The 18,778-nt window shown below is 41.4% G+C and overlaps 1 protein-coding gene and 1 non-coding gene across 5 annotated transcripts in view; one reads left to right on the top strand and one right to left on the bottom strand.

Moving 5' to 3' along the window:
- EDA (ectodysplasin A) overlaps positions 1-18,778 on the top strand; it is a 523,165-nt gene that overhangs the window by 478,784 nt on the left and 25,603 nt on the right. The window lies entirely within an intron of this gene.
- On the bottom strand, positions 14,063-14,191 carry LOC111823074. The gene has a single exon (XR_002826059.1). It is a non-coding gene; the product is annotated as a small nucleolar RNA SNORA11 (small nucleolar RNA).

Raw genomic sequence — 18,778 nt, 5'->3', positions numbered from 1 at the left:
CCCCCCCCCCCCCCCACGGGCCCTGCTCTGTGTGTGACAGGGTAGAACCATAACTTCCTCATCCGCCCTGCCCCGAGTGTGACAGTGGCGGCGCCCCAACCCCCTGATTGGCCCTGCTCTGTGGGTGATAGAGGGTGGCGCCCCAACCCCCCTCCATGGGCCTTTGCTCTGTGTGTGACAGGGTAGAACCATAACCTCTCCATCGGCCCTGCCCTGAGTGTGACAGGGGTGCAGTGCCCCAACCCCTTGATCCACCCTGCTCTGTGTGTGACAGGGGGCGGTGCCCCAACTCCCCTATTGGCCCTACTCTGTGAGTGACAGCGGGGAGCTCCTCAACCCCCTGATCGGCCCTACTCTGTGCGTGACAGGGTACGGAGCCCCAACCCCCCTGATGGGCCCTGCTCTGTGAGTGACAGGGGGCAGTGCCCCAACCCCCTGATCGGCCCTGCTCTGTGCATGACAGGGGGTGGCGCCGCAACCTCCCCATCGACCCTACCCTGAGTGTGACTGAGGGTGGCATCGCAACCTCCCGATCCGCCATGCTCTGTGCATGACGGGGCGGCGCCCCAACTCCCCAATCGGCCCTGCTCTGAGCCTGACCAGGGGCTGCACTTAGGGATTGGGCCTGCCCTCTGCCACCCGGGAGCAGGCCTAAGCCAGCAGGTCGTTATCTCCCGAGGGATCCCAGACTGCGAGAGGGCACAGGCCAGGCTGGGGGACCCCCCCCCCCAGTGCACAAATTTTTGTGCACCGGGCCTCTAGTATATATATAAAGAGCCAGGGTCCGTAACAACCGAACGGATAACTGAACACCGGAAGTCAGTCCTGCAGTCAGTCCTGCAGCGACCCAGCACTAACTGCCTCCACTGCAGGTGAAGCAACCCAGCACTAACTGCCGAGGGGGCTGCAGATCAGGCCCAGAGAGAGGCCTGAAGAGAGAAGCAGGGTCTGATCCGCAGCCCTCATGGCAGCTGTTGATCAGCCTTTGCCTCTCTTTCTCTCTGGACCTCGCCAGCAGCCACGGGGGCTGCTGATCAGCCCCACCTCTCTGATCAGGCCTGGAGATAGGCCTTGAGATGCTGACTGGCATAGAAACTGACCAATCAGAACCAAATCTGGGTGAACTGTGAGGAGCCAAATGGCTGCCTAGGAGGCGGAGCTTTTGATGCTGACTGGCATAGAAACCGACCAATCAGAACCTAATCTGGGTGAACTGAGAAGACAGAACCTAAGGTGGGGGCTGAAGAGGGTTTTAAGGGCAACAGCTGTTTGGTGTAAGGTATAAGAAAGCGGTTCAATTTTTTAATGACCAGTTTGGCAGTATAGTGCATATGGCTGACTATCAGTCCAGATATAGGGATTATGTATTTTTGTCTGCCAAGAGCATCTCCTTCTGCTGAAAAAGCCCCCCCCCCCGCATTTAAGCAATCCTATCCTATATAATCTAGCTATACTAATAAAAGGGTAATATGCTAATTAGACCGGGTCAACCGGCCATCTTCCGGACGTCTGACTTCCTTCCGGACAAAGCCATGGTGGTGGGGGCCAAGGCAGAGGCAGTTAGGGGCATTCCGGCCAGCAGGGGAGGGCAGTTGGGGGCGAGATCAGGTTGGCAGGGCAGGGCAGTTGAGGGCGAGATCAGGCCAGCAGGGGAGGGCAGTTAGGGGTGATCAGGCAGGCAGGCAGAGGGGTTAGGGGCAATCAGGCAGGCAGGCAGGTGAGCGGTTAGGAGCCAGCAGTCCCAGATTGTGATCGGGCTTAAACCAGCAGTCAGACATCCCCCGAGGGGTCCCTGATTGGAGAGGGTGCAGACTGGGCTGAAGGAACCCCCCCCCCCCGACATGCACAAATTTTGTGCACTGGGCCACTATTATTAATAAAGATACTATAAAATTTTATATGCAGGTTTTTGTGTCAACATAAGTTTTCAACAAATTTGGGTAAATACTTAGGAGTTTAATTTCTAATTTGTGTGCCAAGCCTTTATTTCACTTTGTAAGAAACTGCTGAGCTCTCTTACAAAGTGTCTGTACCATTTGCATTCCCACCAGCAATGAATGAGAGTTCCTCTTGCTCTACATCCTTGCCAGCATATAGTGTTATCAGTGTTTTGGATTTTGGTCATTCTAATAGGTATGTAGTGCTATCTAATTGTCTTAATTTGCATTTCCCTAGTGACATATTATGTTGAATATCATATGCTTGTTTGCAATCTATATATCTTTCTTTGGTGAGGCATCTTTCAGATCTTTTGCCATGTCTTAATTGGATTGTTTGTTTTCTGATTGTTGAATTTTAAGAATTCTTTATATATTTTGGATACATGTCCTTTATCAGATATGTGTTTTAAAAATATTTTCTCCTAATCTATGTCTTGTCTTTTGATTAACTAATCATTTTTTTTCTTTCATGGATTGTGCTTTTGGAGCTCTGCCTATAAACCTATTGCCAAACCCAAGGTCAACTCGATTTTCTCCTATGTTATTTTATAGGATTATAGAGTTTTGTGTTCTGCATTTAGGTCAGTGATCCATTTTGAGATAATTTTAGTGAAAGGTATAAGGTCAGTGTCTGGATCCTTTTTTTCTTTTTATCTTTATTGTTGAAAGTATTATAGATGTTCCCCTTTTTTCACCCATTGACCCCTTCCGTTCCGCTCCTGCCCTCCCCCCCAGGCCTTCACCATACTATTGTCTGTGTCCATAGGTTATACATAAATGCGTATAAGTTCTTTGGTTAATCTCTTTTCACACACACCCCCTTTTTTGCATGTGGATGTCCAATTGTAACAGCACCATTTGTGGTAGAAATTATTTTTTCTCCATTGAATTGCCTTTGCTGCTTTGTCAAAGATCCAGTTGATTATATTTGTTAGGGTGTATTTCTGGGCTCTCTACTTTGGTCCATCCTATCTAATAATAGACAAAGATTGAAATTAACCATACCTCTGCTATGCTTCCCATTGGCTAATCAGCGAGATATGCAAATTAACCACCAACAAAGATGACGGCCGGCAGCCACGCAGCTGAAGCGAGCAGGAGGCTTGCTTGCTCCAGTGATGGAGGAAGCCAAGCTTCTTCCCTGCTGTGGCCTGGCTCTGAGCTCCACTCTAAGCAACAAAGTTGCAATTATAGAAGCTAAACAAACCCCAGATACCTGCTTTCAGCAGGCCATGGCCTCGGAGCTGGAGCGGCAACAAAGTTTCAATTATAGAAGGTAAATAAATCCCAGAATAAAAAAAAAGAAAGAAAAAAAGGAGAGGCTGGGAGCTTCAGTCGCCAGCGGGCTTGGCCAGCCTGAAAACCCTCAGCCCCTCATCCAGACTGGCCAGGCACCCCAGTGGGGACCCCCACCCTGAAGGGGGTGTGGCCAGCTGCAAACAGCCATCAGCCCCTCACCCAGGCTGGCCAGGCACCCAAGTGGGACCCCCACCCTGATCTGGGACACCCTTCAGGGCAAACCAGCCGGCCCCCACCCATGCACCAGGCCTCTATCCTATATAGTAAAAGGGTAATATGCAAACTGACCCTAACAGCAGAAAGACTGGGAATGACTGGTCACTATGACACACACTGACCCCCAGGGGGCAGACGCTCAATGCAGGAGCTGCCCTCTGGTGGTCAGTGCGCTCCCACATGGGGGAGCTCTGCTCAGCCACAAGCCAGGCTGATGGCTGCCAGTACAGCGGTGGTGGTGGGAGCCTCTCCTGCCTCCTCAGCAGTGCTAAGGATGTCTGACTGCAGCTTAGGTCTGCTCCCCGCTGGCAAGTGGACATCCCCCAAGGGCTGCCAGGCTGCCAGAGGGATGTCTGATTGCCAGCTTAGGCCCAGTTCCCCGGGAAGCAGGCCTAAGCCAGCAGGTGGTCATCCCCCGAGGGGTCCCAGACTGCGAGAGGGCACAGGCCGGGCTGAGGGACAACCCCTCCCCCGAGTGCACAAATTTTTGTGCACCAGGCCTCTAGTTAATCTATATTTCTATTAGCCCACCAATACCAAACTATCTTGATTACTATAGCTTCATGCTAAATCTTGAATCAGGTAATGTCAGCCCTCCAACTTTGTTCTGTTTTTCAATATTTTGATGGATATTATGAGTCAATTTCCTGTACATATAAACTTTAGGATTAGTTGGGTTTTTTTTATATCCACAAAGTAAAGGGCTGGGATTTTGAATGGATTGCATTGAATCTATAGATCAAATTGAGAAGAAATGACATCTTAGCATATTGAACAGTTGTTCATTGCTGATATATAGAAAAGCAATTGACTTTTGCATATTAAGCTTGTATCCCTCAGCCTTATTATATTTCTTTATTAGTTTCAGGTTTTTATAAATTCTCTGAAATATTTTACATAGAAAATTATGTCATCTGCAAAAAGACGGTTTTATTTATTCCTTCCTAGTCTACATATCTTTTATTTCCTTTTCTTGCCCTATTGCATTAGCTAGGAATTGCAGTGTGATGTTGAATAGGAGTGGTGAGAAGTAACATCTTTGCCTTGTTCTCAGTCTTAGAGGGAAAGCTTCTAGTTTCTCACCATTACATATGGTATTAGCTCTAGATTTTTTTGTAGACCTCTTTCTTTTATCACATGGATGAAGTTCCCCTCTATTGATAATTTGATGAGAGTTCTTATCATGAATGGATGTTGGATTTTGTCAAATGATTTTTTCTGCATCTGTTGATAAGATCATATGATTTTTCTTCTTTAGCCTGTTGATGTGTGATGGATTAAGTTAAGTGATTTTTTTTATTTCAAGAAAAACAATTTTAAATATAATAATGTTACATGCAATAAACCTTAATATTTCAAGAAAAATGATTTTAAATATGATAATGTTACATGCAATAAACACCAGTTATTCAAGAAAAATGATCTTACATATAATAATATTACATGCAATAAACATTAGTATTTCAAGAATAGAAGGATCTTAAGTATAATAATATTACCAAAACTGTACTCACATAGTATATCACAAAAGTTGTAGGAAATATTAAAAATCTGCAAATAACAGGATTACTTCTATTATATTCTAGTGTGGGGAGAAGCTATAGGGTTAAGCCTCAGACTGACCTGTTGGCAAAGTCACAAACAAGTCCCAGCTTAGAGGGCACAGTCCTCTTAGCATAATTAGGCTTGACCTTATGACGCTCCCTAGATTTTATCTGGGAAGCTAATGGGCTGAGGGTGGTGCAGCAAGTGCTGCCAAAACAAGTGAAACTCACAAGAACAGTGTAACTATGGTAACCACTACCTTGTTTACCTCTGACTATAAAATAAAGGCTCAGCTTGCCTCTGGATTTCTCTCTGTGGCCTCAGCCAGGCACAGGAGGATCCACGGAGAATATGTCTCTGTGTCCTTCATTCTTCGCCGACTCTGTCCACACCTTTGGGAACCCCTGGACTGCTGGGGCTGGACCCCGGCACCTGGCGCCCCAACAGGCTGAACAGGATTCCCCTAGGTAAGCCCCCCCACACACACTCGGGACAGATAGGACTCCACCAGGGTGCTGCAGACCCCCCTATAGAGGATAAGTAGGGTAAGAGGGTGGATAGTACAGAACTTAGATTGAGAAGATGTGCCATACTGAGTCTAAAAAAAAAAAAGACTCTGTATTGATCTTTTAACACATATGCTTGCTAGCAGAGGAGTTAAGGTTACTCCCAGTCAGACAGAACGTTTTATACAAGAAGTATGTCCATGCTTTTCTGAGGAAGGAAAAGTAAATGTAGAGGCATGGGAGAAGGTAGGCCCAAGGAGCCTTATCCTTAACCCCACTGCAGCCTTTCCAGCTGGCTCAGTATCATGCCACCCCAGGAAAGTGCAGGATTGGCAAGCTCTCCCTGGGGTGATAGATCAGGACTCAGGTAATAGTGGAAAGCACCAATCCTACTCTTAAAATGGATATAAGAGAGCATTTGAGGTTTTTCCTTTTTAATGCATGTTTTGGATTGAGTAAATGCATTTTACTTAGTTTTAACACATCACAGTTAGCTCTTGACACAAAAAGAAAAACTAACAGTTTGACTCAAAGTTAAGGTTTTATTTTGAAGCGCTAAGGCTCAAAAGTAGAACCAATTCACAATAAAAATGTAAAGCTGCAACTTTTTAAGTTAAAGTAGGAAGTCGTAAATACAGAGGAGCATGTATGTTTATATGTATCTAGGAAACCAGAGCTATTTCTTCAGGTTTCATCATACCATGTTTAGTAGCCTCTCTAAAATGTATACCCTTATATGAATGGTCAGAATTCCATAAATATAAACCTTTTCTATAAAAACAAAAAAGGGGGAGAAGAATGTTATATGTTAAATTTTTTAAAAAAATACAATGCAGAGGGTTGTGCAGCAGCCAAAAGGCATTGGGCCTCCTGTACAATAGCCTCTGCTGACTTAGCCCAGTGGAAGGATGCAAAACCAGACAAGAGTTTTACCAAATTTAGTAATGATGTGGGGAAGAGGTTGTGTTTTGTATCTTTCCAGAAGGAGCAGTGCAGACAATTTGGGTACCAGAGCATTACGTGCGTCACCACAATGGACCCAGAGAAGCTCCTTGTCCCATCGTTCCAAAGACTTAGAGTTGCCCCGATGACAGAAAAGCGGAAAAAAGAAGAAAAGGAAGGCTATGCAAGGGACCGAGGTGCCAACATGGGGTCAGCTGAAGAAGTTAACAACTGAGGCCCAGCAGATGGTAGAAAAACAAGATGTGGAAGCTACTCTCTCAACCATGTTTCTGGCTATGTTAGCATTGGTTAGGTGCCAGTCTTGCTCAGCCAGGTCCAAGTACTCTGAGTAAATCAGCAAAAGAAACTTTCATTTAGTAGGAAAATGTTACTGTAATTTGATTTATCTCTCATTGTTGTGTTGCATTGGCATTGTTTTGTTATTGTTTTAATAACCAGAGTTTTGTTCTTGATGCTTAAGTTTTACTTTCATTATAGTAGCTTAAAAATAAAAGAAGGGCGAGATGTGGGGAGCAGCTATAGGGTTAAGCCTCGGACTGACCTGTTGGCAAAGTCACAAACAAGTCCCAGCTTAGAGGGCACAGTCCTCTTAGCATAATTAGGCTTGACCTTATGACACTCCCTAGATTTTATCTGGGAAGCTAATGGGCTGAGGGAGCTGCAGCAAGTGCTGCCAAAACAAGTGAAACTCACAAGAAGCTAATGGGCTGAGGGAGGTGCAGGAAGTGCTGCCAAAACAAGTGAAACTCACAAGAACAGTGTAACTATGGTAACCACTACCTTGTTTACCTCTGACTATAAAATAAAGGCTCAGCTTGCCTCTGGATCCTTCTCTGTGGCCTCAGCCAGGCACAGGAAGATCCACGGAGAATAACATCTGAACGCTGTCTCCGTGTCCTTCATTCTTCACCGACTCCATCCACACTTTTGGGAACCCCTGGACCGCTGGGGCTGAGTTTGTTTGTTTTTTTATTTCAAGAAAAACAATTTTATTTTTTTTTAAATCTTTATTGTTCAGATTATTACATTTGTTCCTCTTTTTTCCCCCCATAACTCCCCTCCTTCCAGCTCCCACCCCACCCTCCACCCTCACTCCCCACCCACTGAGTTCATCCATAGGTGCATGATTTTTGTCCAGTCACTTCCCGCATCTCCCACACCCCTTTTCCCCCAAGAATAGTCAGTCCATTCCCTTTCTATGTCCCTGATTCATTATAGTCACCAGTTCATTCTGTACATCAGGTTATTTATTCACTTGATTCTTAGATTCATTTGTTGATAGATGCATATTTGTTGTTCCTAATTTGTATCTTTACCTTTTTCGTCTTCTTCCTCTTCTTAAAGGATACCTTTCAGCATTTCATATAATACTGGTTTGGCGGTGATGAACTCCTTTAGTTTTTCCTTATCTGTGAAGCTCTTTATCTGACCTTCAATTCTGAATGATAGCTTTGCTGGATAAAGTAATCTTGGTTGTAGGTTCTTGGTATTCAGCACTTTGAATATTTCTTGCCATTCCCTTCTGGCCTGCAACGTTTCTGTTGAGAAATCAGCTGACAGTCGTATGGGTATTCCCTTGTAGGTAATTGAGCCTCTTCTCTTGCTGCTTTTAAGATTTTCTCTTTGTCTTTTGCTCTTGGCATTTTAATGATGATGTGTCTTGGTGTGGTCCTCTTTGAATTCCTTTTGTTTGGGGTTCTCTGCGCTTCTTGGACCTGTAAGTCCATTTCTTTCTCCAGGTGGGGGAAGTTTTCTGCCATTATTTCTTGAAATAGGTTTTCAGTATCTTGCTGTCTCTCATCTTCTGGCACTCCAATGACTCTGATATTAGTCCGCTTAAAGCTGTCCCAGAGGCTCCTTACACTATCTTCACACTTTCGGATTCTTTTTTCATTTTGCTTTTCCAATTGGGTGTTTTTTGTCGAATCTTTGGTTTGATTCTTGTCCTCCTCTGGTCTGCTATTGGGTATAATATTCTTTATTTCAGTCCGTGTATGCTTACTTTCTAATTTCTTTATCGTAGCATTGAGGGTCTCATTAGTTTTCGTGAGGCTCTGCACAAATTTATGGCAAGCCCTCAAAATTGCGATTCTTAGCTCCATATCCTCCATTTCTGTCATGTTTTTTTGTCTCCGCATCTTTTATGCTTTCTTGGTGCACCCCCTTGTGGTCTCTGTGCGCAGTCTTGTTCTAGCCAAGCCTTAATTGTTGTAGTTAACACTAGAGGGATTTGACCACCAGGCCGACTGGCTGTGGAAATCAGCTGTGGGAAAACTTCAGTCCTCTGGGGAGGCGCTAGTCCAGCCCTTGCCTGAGGCGATCGGCAAATGGCTCTGCGCAGGGCCTGGGCGGGGCGGGCTCAACAGGGCGGGGGGAGGGAGCAGCTATGGCCGCTCTCAGTCCGTCCCCAGGGGCTCTGCCTCTCTGTCCCAGCAATCGCTGCAAACCTCGGAGGGGCCGTAGCCAGACAGTCCCGCTTCTCCCGTTTGAGTCTGGGTCCCTAGAGACTCGCCCGGATCTGTAGCCCAGAGTCTGAGACTCGCTCCAGATTGAAAACGACAATCACACCCTCAGCCGCCAGCCGCGCACCGCCGCACCACCGCACCGCCGTACCTTTAAATTTTCCACACTGCGCCTCCGCTGAGCGTGGGAATGCTGTTGTTTTTGCTTCTAGTTGAAGAGACTCTCCTCAGCCAGCCTTCCCGTGGTTCTGGTTGATGTCCGCTCCGACTTTTAGTTGTATTTTTGAAGTGGTTGTCCACGGCGGCAGTCTCCGGTGTGTTTACCTATGCCGCCATCTTCGATTCAAGAAAAACAATTTTAAATATAATAATGTTACATGCAATAAACCTTAATATTTCAAGAAAAACTACCTTAAATGTAAGAATGTTACATGCAATAAACATTAATATCTCAAGAAAAATGATTTTAAATATGATAATGTTACATGCAATAAACATTAATATTTCAAGAATAGAAGGATCTTAAGTATAATAATATTACCAAAACTGTACTCACATAGTATGATACCACAAAAGTTGTAGGAAATATTAAAAATCTGCAAATAACAGGATTACTTCTATTATATTCTAGTATATATATTTTCCCTCCGGCTCTATTTTTGTTCATCAGTTTATGTTGTTCATTATATTCCACAAATGAGTGAGATTATGTGATATTTATCTTTCTCTGACTGGGTTATTTCACTTAGCATGATGCTTTTAAAGTCTAATTTGTTGGGTGTGAGTATTGCTACTCCAGCTTTTTTTTCTTTTCTATTTGCATGGAAAATTTTTTTCCATCCCTTCACTTTCATCCTGTGTGTGTCTTTTGTTTTGAGGTGGGTCTCTTGTAGACAGCATATAGTTGGGTCATGTTCTTTTTATCCATTCAGCTACCCTGCACCTTTTGATTGGAACATTTAATCTATTTCTTTTTATATATATATATATATATTTTATTGGTTTTTTACAGAGAGGAAGGGAGAGAGATAGAGAGTTAGAAACATCGATCAGCTGCCTCCTGCACATCTCCCACTGGGGATGTGCCCGCAACCCAGGTACATGCCCTTGACCGGAATCGAACCCGGGACCTTTCAGTCCGCAGGCTGACGCTCTATCCACTGAGCCAAACCGGTTTCGGCAAATCTATTTACATTTAGGGTTATTTTTGAGAGGTACTTATTTATAGCCATTAATAACTGGCGTTTTGGGTATCAGGGTTCTCTGCTGTGAGTTTTCCATTGATTATTCAGGAAGCCTTTTTATATTTCAGTTGTAATTCCAGCTTGTTCCTGGGAGCATGTCCATGCAGCATCCCCCTACTCTGCTGCCCAAGTTAAGTGATTTTCAAATGCTGAATCAGCTTTGCATACCAGAAATAAATCTCACTTGGTCATGGTGTATAGTTCTTTTAATACATTGTTGGATTTTACTTCATACAGTATTTTGTCATGGATTTTTGCATTTATTTTCAAAGGAGATGTTGGTCTGAGTTTTCCTTTCTTGTAATATCTTTGGTTTTAGAATTGGAGTAATGAATGAGTTAGGAAGAATTCTATCTGTTTCTGTTTTTTTGGAACAGGTTGTAGAGAATTGGTATAATTGCTTCCTTAAGTGTTTGGTAAATTTCACCAGTGAAACTACCTGAGCTGGTGCTTTCTATTTTAGAAGGTGATTATTGAATCAATGTCTCTTATGTATAGGCCTATTCAAATTATATATTCAATTTTTAATATAGAAAGATTATCAGTTATATATTATCTACTCAAATAATGGATTTCCCCTTGTGTGAGTTTTAATATGTTTGTCTTTCAAGGAATTAGCCAATTTCATCTAAGTTAAATTTCTGAGCATAGAGTTGTTGCTAATATTATTTTATTATCCTTTTAGTGACCGTGGGATCAATAGCAATGGGTCTTTTCTCATTTCTAATATTAGTAATTTGTGTCTTCCCTTTCTTGGTTAGCCTGGGTAGGGAGTTATCAATTTTATTGATCTTTTCAAAGAACCAGTTTTTGGTTTCATTGATTTTCTTTTTCTATTGCTTTCCAGTTTTCAATTTCATTTATTTTTGCTCTGATTTTTATGGCTTCTTTTCTTCTGCTTACTTTGGATTTTTAAAAATATGTTTTTATTGAGTTTGGAGAGACGAAGGGAAAGGGAATGAGAGAGATAGAAACATTATTGTTGAGAGATAATCATTGATCAGCTGCCTCCTGTACCCTTCCCCCCTCCCCTTGCTAGGGATTGAGCCCACAACCTGGGCATGTACCCTGACCCCTATCTTTCTGATATTGCTTTCTAGTTTAATTCCACTGTGATGTGCGTGTATAGTTTTATAATATGTATGTTTTTAAGTTTGTTAAGATGTGTTTTATGATGCAGAATGTTTACCTTGGTGAGTGTCCCATGTGAACCTCAAAAGACTGTATATCCTGGGATTGTTGGATGAAATATTCTGTAAATGTCAATTAGATCTAGTTGATTGATGGTGCTATTCAGTTCAACTATATTCTTACTGATTCTCTACCTCAGGGGTCCTCAGACTTTTTAAACAGGGGGCCAGTTCACTGTCCCTCAGACCATTGGAGGGCCGGACTATAGTTTAAAAAAAAGCTATGAACAAATTTCTATGCACACAGTGGCGGCAAAAACACCCGGCGGGCCGGATAAATGTTTTCGGTGGGCCGCATGTGGCCCGCGGGCCGTAGTTTGAGGACCCCTGCTCTACCTGATGGATATTTCCATTATTAATCAAGGGATACTGAAGTCTGTAACTATAACAGTAGATTCTTTAGGTTTTGCCTCACATTTTGACACTCGGTTATTAGACAAATACACATTAAGGATTGTTATGTGCTCTTGGAGAATTGAATGCTTTATCATTATGTAATGCCCCTCTTTATCCCTGATCATTTTCTTGCTCTGAAGTCAGTTTTGTCTTCATATATATATGATGTGGAGCATCTTTTTGTGATTGCTTGCCACCTGTATATCTTCTTTGGTGAGGTGTCTGTTAAGATCTTCCATCCACTTTTTTTTGTTTCATTTTGTTCATCCTCATCCAAGAATATTTTTTCCATTGATTTTTTTAGAGAGAGTGGAAGAGTGGAAGGGAGGGGGAGAGACAGATAGAGAGAAACATCAATGTGAGTGAAACACATCTGTTGGTTGCCTCCCACAGGCGCCCCAGGCCGTGGAATCGAGCCTGCAACCAAGGTACATGCCTTTGTCCAAAATTGGACTCAGGACCCTTCAGTCCGTGGGTTTGGCCCACTTTTTAATTGTGTTATTTTCTTGTGGTGATTTAAGAATGTTGTGCATGTTTTGGATAGCAGTCCTTTATGAGATGTACATTTTGCAAATGTTTTCTCCCAGTCTATGGCTCATCTTCTCTTGACATTGTATTTTGTAGAGCAGAAGTTTTTAATTTTAATGAAATCTAGCTCATAAATTATTTCTTTCATGGATCATGCCTATGGTGTTGTATCTAAAATGTCATTGTCATACCCAAGGTCATCTATGTTTTTTAAATGGTATCTACTAGGAGTTTTATAGTTTACATTTTATATTTAGGTCTATGATCTATTTTGAGTTAATTCTGTGAACAGTGTGAGGTCTGTGTCTAGACTCATTTTTTTGTATGTGAATGTCCAGTTGTTCCAGCACCATTTGTTGAAAAGACTATCTGTCCCATTGTATTCTTTGCTCCTTGTCAAGGATCAGTTGACTATATTTATATAGTATTGTATAGTTCTAGCTCCCTGGCGCTTTCTCTCTAGAAGCTGGAAAACTACAATGGCCTCAAACGAAAGAAGTAGGTATGGCTGTTGTAGAGCCAGGGATTAGAGGTTCCTGTTGAAATTCATAAGAATTATTTACTGGCCATGATGAGCTGTATTAGAACAAAGAGGAACTCCTGTGCTGCCCAGTTGATGTGCTCACTAGCACTTGTGGGAAATGAGATGCAGTTTAATGACAAACTGTCCAAACTCTTTCATCCTCGTTTTTCCCAAAGGATGAGCCAAATGTCTACTGAGTAAAAGTCATCTGAAAGCACTTCAGTGACGCCAAGATGAAGTAGCAAAAGGACTGGCTTTGAGCCCCTGTTGCTCTTAGCACTCTTCATGTCATGGTCATTTTGGAAAATAACAATAACACTTTTAGTTAGCACCTTAATTCACACTGTATATCAAAAATTTTTTGAATATTTTATTTTAAATTCTTTATTGTTTAAAGTATTACATAATTTTCCCCCTTGACCTCTTCCCAGCTACCCCCAACCCCCAGCATATGCCCTCTCCCCCCACCTGTCTGTATCCATTGGTTATGCTCATATGCATGCATACAAGTCCTTTGGTTGATCTCTTAACCCCTCACCCCCTGCCTTCCCTCATAGGTTGGACAGTCTACTTGATGCTTCTATGACTCTGGTTCTATTTTTGTTCATCAGTTTATGTTGTTCATTATATTCCACAAATGAGTGAGATTATGTGATATTTATCTTTCTCTGACTGGCTTATTTCACTTAGCATAACATTCTCCAGTTCCATTGATGCTGTTGCAAATGGTAAGAATTCCTTCTTTTTTTACAGCAGCTTAGTATTCCATTGCGTAAATGTACCACCAATATCTAATCCACTCATCTGCTGAGGGGGACTCAGGCTGTTTCCAAATCTTAGCTATTGTAAATTCTGCTGCTATGAACATAGGGGTGCATATATCCTTTCTGATTGGTGCTTCTGTTTTCTTGGGATATATCCCTAGAAGTGGGATTACTGGGTCAACTGGAAGTTCCATTTTTAATTTTCTGAGGAAATACCATATTGTTCTCTTCAGTGGCTACACCAGTCTGCATCCCCACCAGCAGTGCAAGAGGGTTTCTTTTTCTCCACATCCTCCTCAGCACTTGTCCTTTGTTGCTTTGTTAATGATAGCTATTCTGACAGGTGTGAGATGGTACCTCATTGTCATTTTGATTTGCATTTCTCCGATGATTAGTGACTTTGAGCATGTTTTCATATGTCTCTCGGCCTTCTGTATGTCTTCTTTTGAAAAGTGTCTATTTAGGTCCTTTGCTCATTTTTTTTTTATGTATAGGGCATAATGTCACAGGAAGGTCATAGCATCCTGCCACCCGTGAGGAGTAAGCCCATGTTGCTGTTGGATGTATTATACACAGAGGAGCCATCCTTCAGGCACTCTGCTCTCTTCATACCCCAACTTTGCTCATTTTTTATTGGATTGTTTATCTTCCTTTTCTTAAGTTGTATGAGTTCCCTATGAATTTTGGAGATTAAGCCCTTATCAGAGATAACATTGGCAAACATGTTCTCCCATGCAGTGGGCTTTCTTGTTGTTTTATTGATGGTTTCTTTTGCTGTGCAAAAGCTTTTCTTTTGATGTAGTCCCATTTGTTTATTTTCTCCTTAGTTTCCATTGCCCTAGGAGCTTGTATCAGTGAAGAAATTGCTACGACAAATGTCTCCTATTTTGTTGCCTAGGGTTTCTTCTAGGATTTTTATGGTTTCCCATCTTACGTTTCAGTCCTTTATCCATTTTGAGTTTATTTTTGAGTATGGTGTAAGTTGGTGGTCTAGTTTAATTTTTTGTATGTATCTATCCAATTTTCCCAACACTGTTTATTGAAGAAACTGTCTTGACTCCATTGTATGTTCTTTCCTCCTTTGTCAAATATCAATTGAGCATAATGACTTGGGACGATTTCTGGGTTCTCTGTTCTGTTCCATTGGTCTATATGTCTGTTCTGGTGCCAGTACCAGGCTGTTTTAAGAACAGTGGCTTTGTAGTATAGCTTGATATCTGGTATTGTGATCCCTCCAACTTTGTTTTCCTTTCTCAAGATTGCTGCAGCTATTTGGAGTCGTTTTTTATTCTATATGAATTTTTGGAGAGTTTGTTCTAGGTCTTTGAAGTATGCCATTGGTATTTTAATGGGGATTGCATTGAATCTATAGATTCCTTTGGGTAGTATGGACATTTTAAGGATGCTAATTAAACCAATCCATGAACACAGTATATTCTTCCATTTGTTTCTGTCTTCCACTCTCTCTTTTTTCAGCGTTATGTAATTTTCTGAGTACAGGTCCTTTACCTCCTTGGTTAAATTTATTCCTAGGTATCTTAATTTTTTTTTTTTGGTTGCAATGGTAAATGGGATTGATTTTTTTCGTTTCTCTTTCTGTGAGTTCATTATTGGTGTATAAAAAAGCCATAGATTTCTGGGTGTTAATTTTGTATCCTGCTATATTGCCGAATTCATTTATTAAGTTTAATAGTTTTTTGATGGAATCTTTAGAGTTTTCTATATACAATATCATGTCATCTGCAAATAAGGACAATTTTACTTCTTCTTTTCCAATTTGGATGCCTTTTATTTCTTCCTCTTGTCTGATCGCTATGGCTAGCACTTCCAGTACTATGTCAAAGTGGTAAAAGTGGGCATCCCTGTCTTGTTCTTGTTCTTAGGGGAAACGGTTTTAGTTTTTGCTCAAGTATGATGTTGGCTGTAGGTTTGTCATATAAGGCTGTTATTATGTTGAGGTATGATCCCTCTATTCCCACTTTGCTGAGAGTTTTTATCAGGAAAGGGTCTTGGATTTTGTCAAATGCCTTCTCTGCATCTATTGATATGATTATGTGATTTTTGTCTCTCAATTTGTTTATGTGATGTATCATGTTTATTGATTTGTGGATATTGTACTATCCTTGCATCCCCGGAATAAATCCCACTTTGTCAAGGCATATGATCTTTCTAATGTAATGCTGGATCCGATTTGCTAGAATTTTGTTGAGGATTTTAGCATCTATGTTCATCAGGGATATGGCCTGTAGTTCTCTTCCTTTGTAGTGTCTTTATCTGGTTTTGGAATTAGTGTAATGTTGGCTTCATAGAAAGAGCTTGGAAGTGTGACTACGTCTTGAATTTTTTGAAATAGTCTGAGAAGGATAGGTTTTAGTTCTTCTTTGAATGTTTGGTAAAACTCTCCTGTGAATCCATCTGCCATGGGGCTTTTATTTGGTGGAAGCTTTTTTTATTGTTTAAAGTATTACATATGTCTCCATTTTTCCTGATTGACCACCCCCGATTCCCATCCCTGAGGGCACGTCCCCACCACCCTAGTGTCTGTGTCCATTGGTCATGCTAATATACATGCATACAAGTCCTTTGGTTGATCTCTCACACCCTCACCCCTGCCTTCCCTCATAGGTTGGACAGTCTGCTCGATGCTTCTAAGACTCTGGATCTATTTCTGTTCATCAGTTTATGTTGATCATTATATCCCACATATGAGTGAGATCATGTGCTATTTATCTTTCTCCGACTGGCTTATTTCACTTAGCATAATGCTCTTCAGTTCCATCAATGCTGTTGCAAATGGTAAAAGTTCCTTCTTTTTTTAAAATATATTTTAGTGATATTTTACAGAGAGGAAGGGAGAGTGATAGTCAGAAACATCGATGAAAGAGAAATATCGATCAGCTGCCTACTGCACAGCCCCTACTGAGGATGTGCCTGCAACCATGGTACAAGCCCTTGACCAGAATCGAACCTAGGACCCTTCAGTCCGCAGGCCAACGCTCTATCCATTGAGCCAAACCGGTTAGGGCAAGTTCCTTCTTTTTTATAGCCACCCAGTATTCCATTGTGTAGATGTACCACAGTTTTTAATCCATTAATCTGCTGATGGGCATTTAGGCTGTTTCCAAATCTTAGCTATTTTAAATTGTGCTGCTATGAACATAGGGGTGCATATATATTTCTGATTGGTGTTTCTGATTTCTTTGGATATAGTCCTAGAAGTGGGATTACTAGGTCAAATGGGAGTTCCATTTTTAACTTTTGGAGGAAACTCCATACTGTTCTCCACAGTGGCTGTACCAGTCTGCATTCCCATCAGCAATACAGGAGGGTTCCTTTTTCTCCACATCCTCATCAACACTTGTCGTTAGTTGACTTGTTGATGATAGCCATTCTGACAGGTGTGAGGTGGTATCTCATTGCTGTTTTGCTTTGCATCTCTCAGATGATTTGTAATTTTGAGCATGTTTTCATATGTCTCTCTGTATGTCCTCTTTTGAAAAGTGTCTATTTAGGTACTTTGGCCATTTTTTTATTGGATTGTTTATCTTCCTTTTCTTAAGTTGTGTGAGTTCTCTGTAAATTTTGGAGATTAAACCCTTATCTGAAATAGCATTGGCAAATATGTTCTCCCATGCAGTGGGCTTTCTTGTTGTTTTGTTGATGGTTTCTTTTGCTGTGTAGAAGCTTTTTATTTTTATGTACTCCTGTTTGTTTATTTTCTCCTTAGTCTCCATTGCCCTAGGAGCTGTGTCAATAAAGATATCGCTGTGACATATGTCTGCTATTTTGCTGCCTATGGAGTCTTCTAAGGTTTTTATGGTTTCCCATCTTACACTTAAGTCCTTTAGCCATTTTGAGGTGTTTTTTTTCTGTATGGTATAAGTTGGTGATCTAGTTTCATTTTTTTGTATGTATCTAACACTTTGAGTTGTAGGGTTAGATAATTTATTACCATTTTTTCTTCTTTTTTTGAGGTAGGCCTGTAGACCTATGAACTTCTCTCTCAAGACTGCTTTTACTGTGTCCCATAGATTTTGGATTGTTGCTTTTCATTGTCATTTGTTGCCATGATGCTTTTTATTTCTTCTTTGATCTCTTTGGTAACCCAATCATTGCTTAGTAGCATGTTATTTAGCCTCCAAGTGTTTGATTTTTTTCATTGTTTTTATTGTAGTTGATTTCTAATTTTATGCCATTGTTATCTGAAATGATGCTTTATATGATTTCTATCTTCTTGAATTTGATTAGACTTTGCCTGTGTCCCAATATGTGGTCTGTCTTTGAAAATGACCTGTGTGCACTTGAGAAGAATGTATATTCTGTGGCTTTAGGTGAGATGTTCTAAAGATGTCAATTAATTCCATCTGATCTAGTGAGTCATTTAGGATTGATGTTTCTTTGCTGATTTTTTGTTTAGAGGATTTATCCAGTGGTATTAGTGGGGTATTAAAGTCCCCTACTATGACTGTATTGCTACAGATCTCTCCTTTTATATCTTCCAGGAGTTTTTTTTTATGTATTTGGGTGCTCCTGTATTAGGTGCATATATGTTTCCCAGAGTGTTATCTTCTTGTTGAATTGCTCCCTTTAGTATTATGAAGTGGCCTTCCTTATCTCTTGTTATGGCCTTCACTTTAAGGTCTAATTTGTCAGTATTGCTACCCCAGCTTTTTTTTTTTCATTTCCATTAGCCTGAAAAATATTTTTCCATCCCTTCACTATCCCACTGTGTATGAGTCCTTTGTTCTGTGGTGGGTCTTCTGTAGACAGCAGATATATGGGTCATGTTTTCTTATCCATTCAGTTACCATATGTCTTTTGACTGGGGCATTAATCGATTTACATTTAAATTTATTATTGATACGGTAGGTACTTGTTTGTTGCCATTTTTATTCTTTATGCCTGTGTTCCTTCTTCCCCTCTTTTTACAGCAGTCCTATTAACATTTCTTGCATTGCTGGTTTGGTGGTAATAAACTCCCTTAGTCCTTTTTTGTCTGTGAAGCTCCTGATTTCACCTTCAATTTTGAATGATAGCCTTGCTGGTTATAGTATTCTTGGATTTAGACCCTTGCTTTGCATGACTTTGTATATTTCATTCCATTCCTTTCTGGCCTGATGTGTTTCCATTGAGAAATCAATTGATAGTCTGATGGGAGATCCCTTATAGGTCACTTTCTTTCTCTCTCTGTCAGCCTTTAAT

This window comes from Myotis lucifugus, unplaced genomic scaffold (assembly GCF_000147115.1).
Source record: "Myotis lucifugus unplaced genomic scaffold, Myoluc2.0 scaffold_4, whole genome shotgun sequence".
Lineage (NCBI taxonomy): Eukaryota > Metazoa > Chordata > Mammalia > Chiroptera > Vespertilionidae > Myotis > Myotis lucifugus.
Note: the sequence above shows the minus strand (reverse complement) of the source record. Positions and strands in the feature narration are given on the sequence as shown.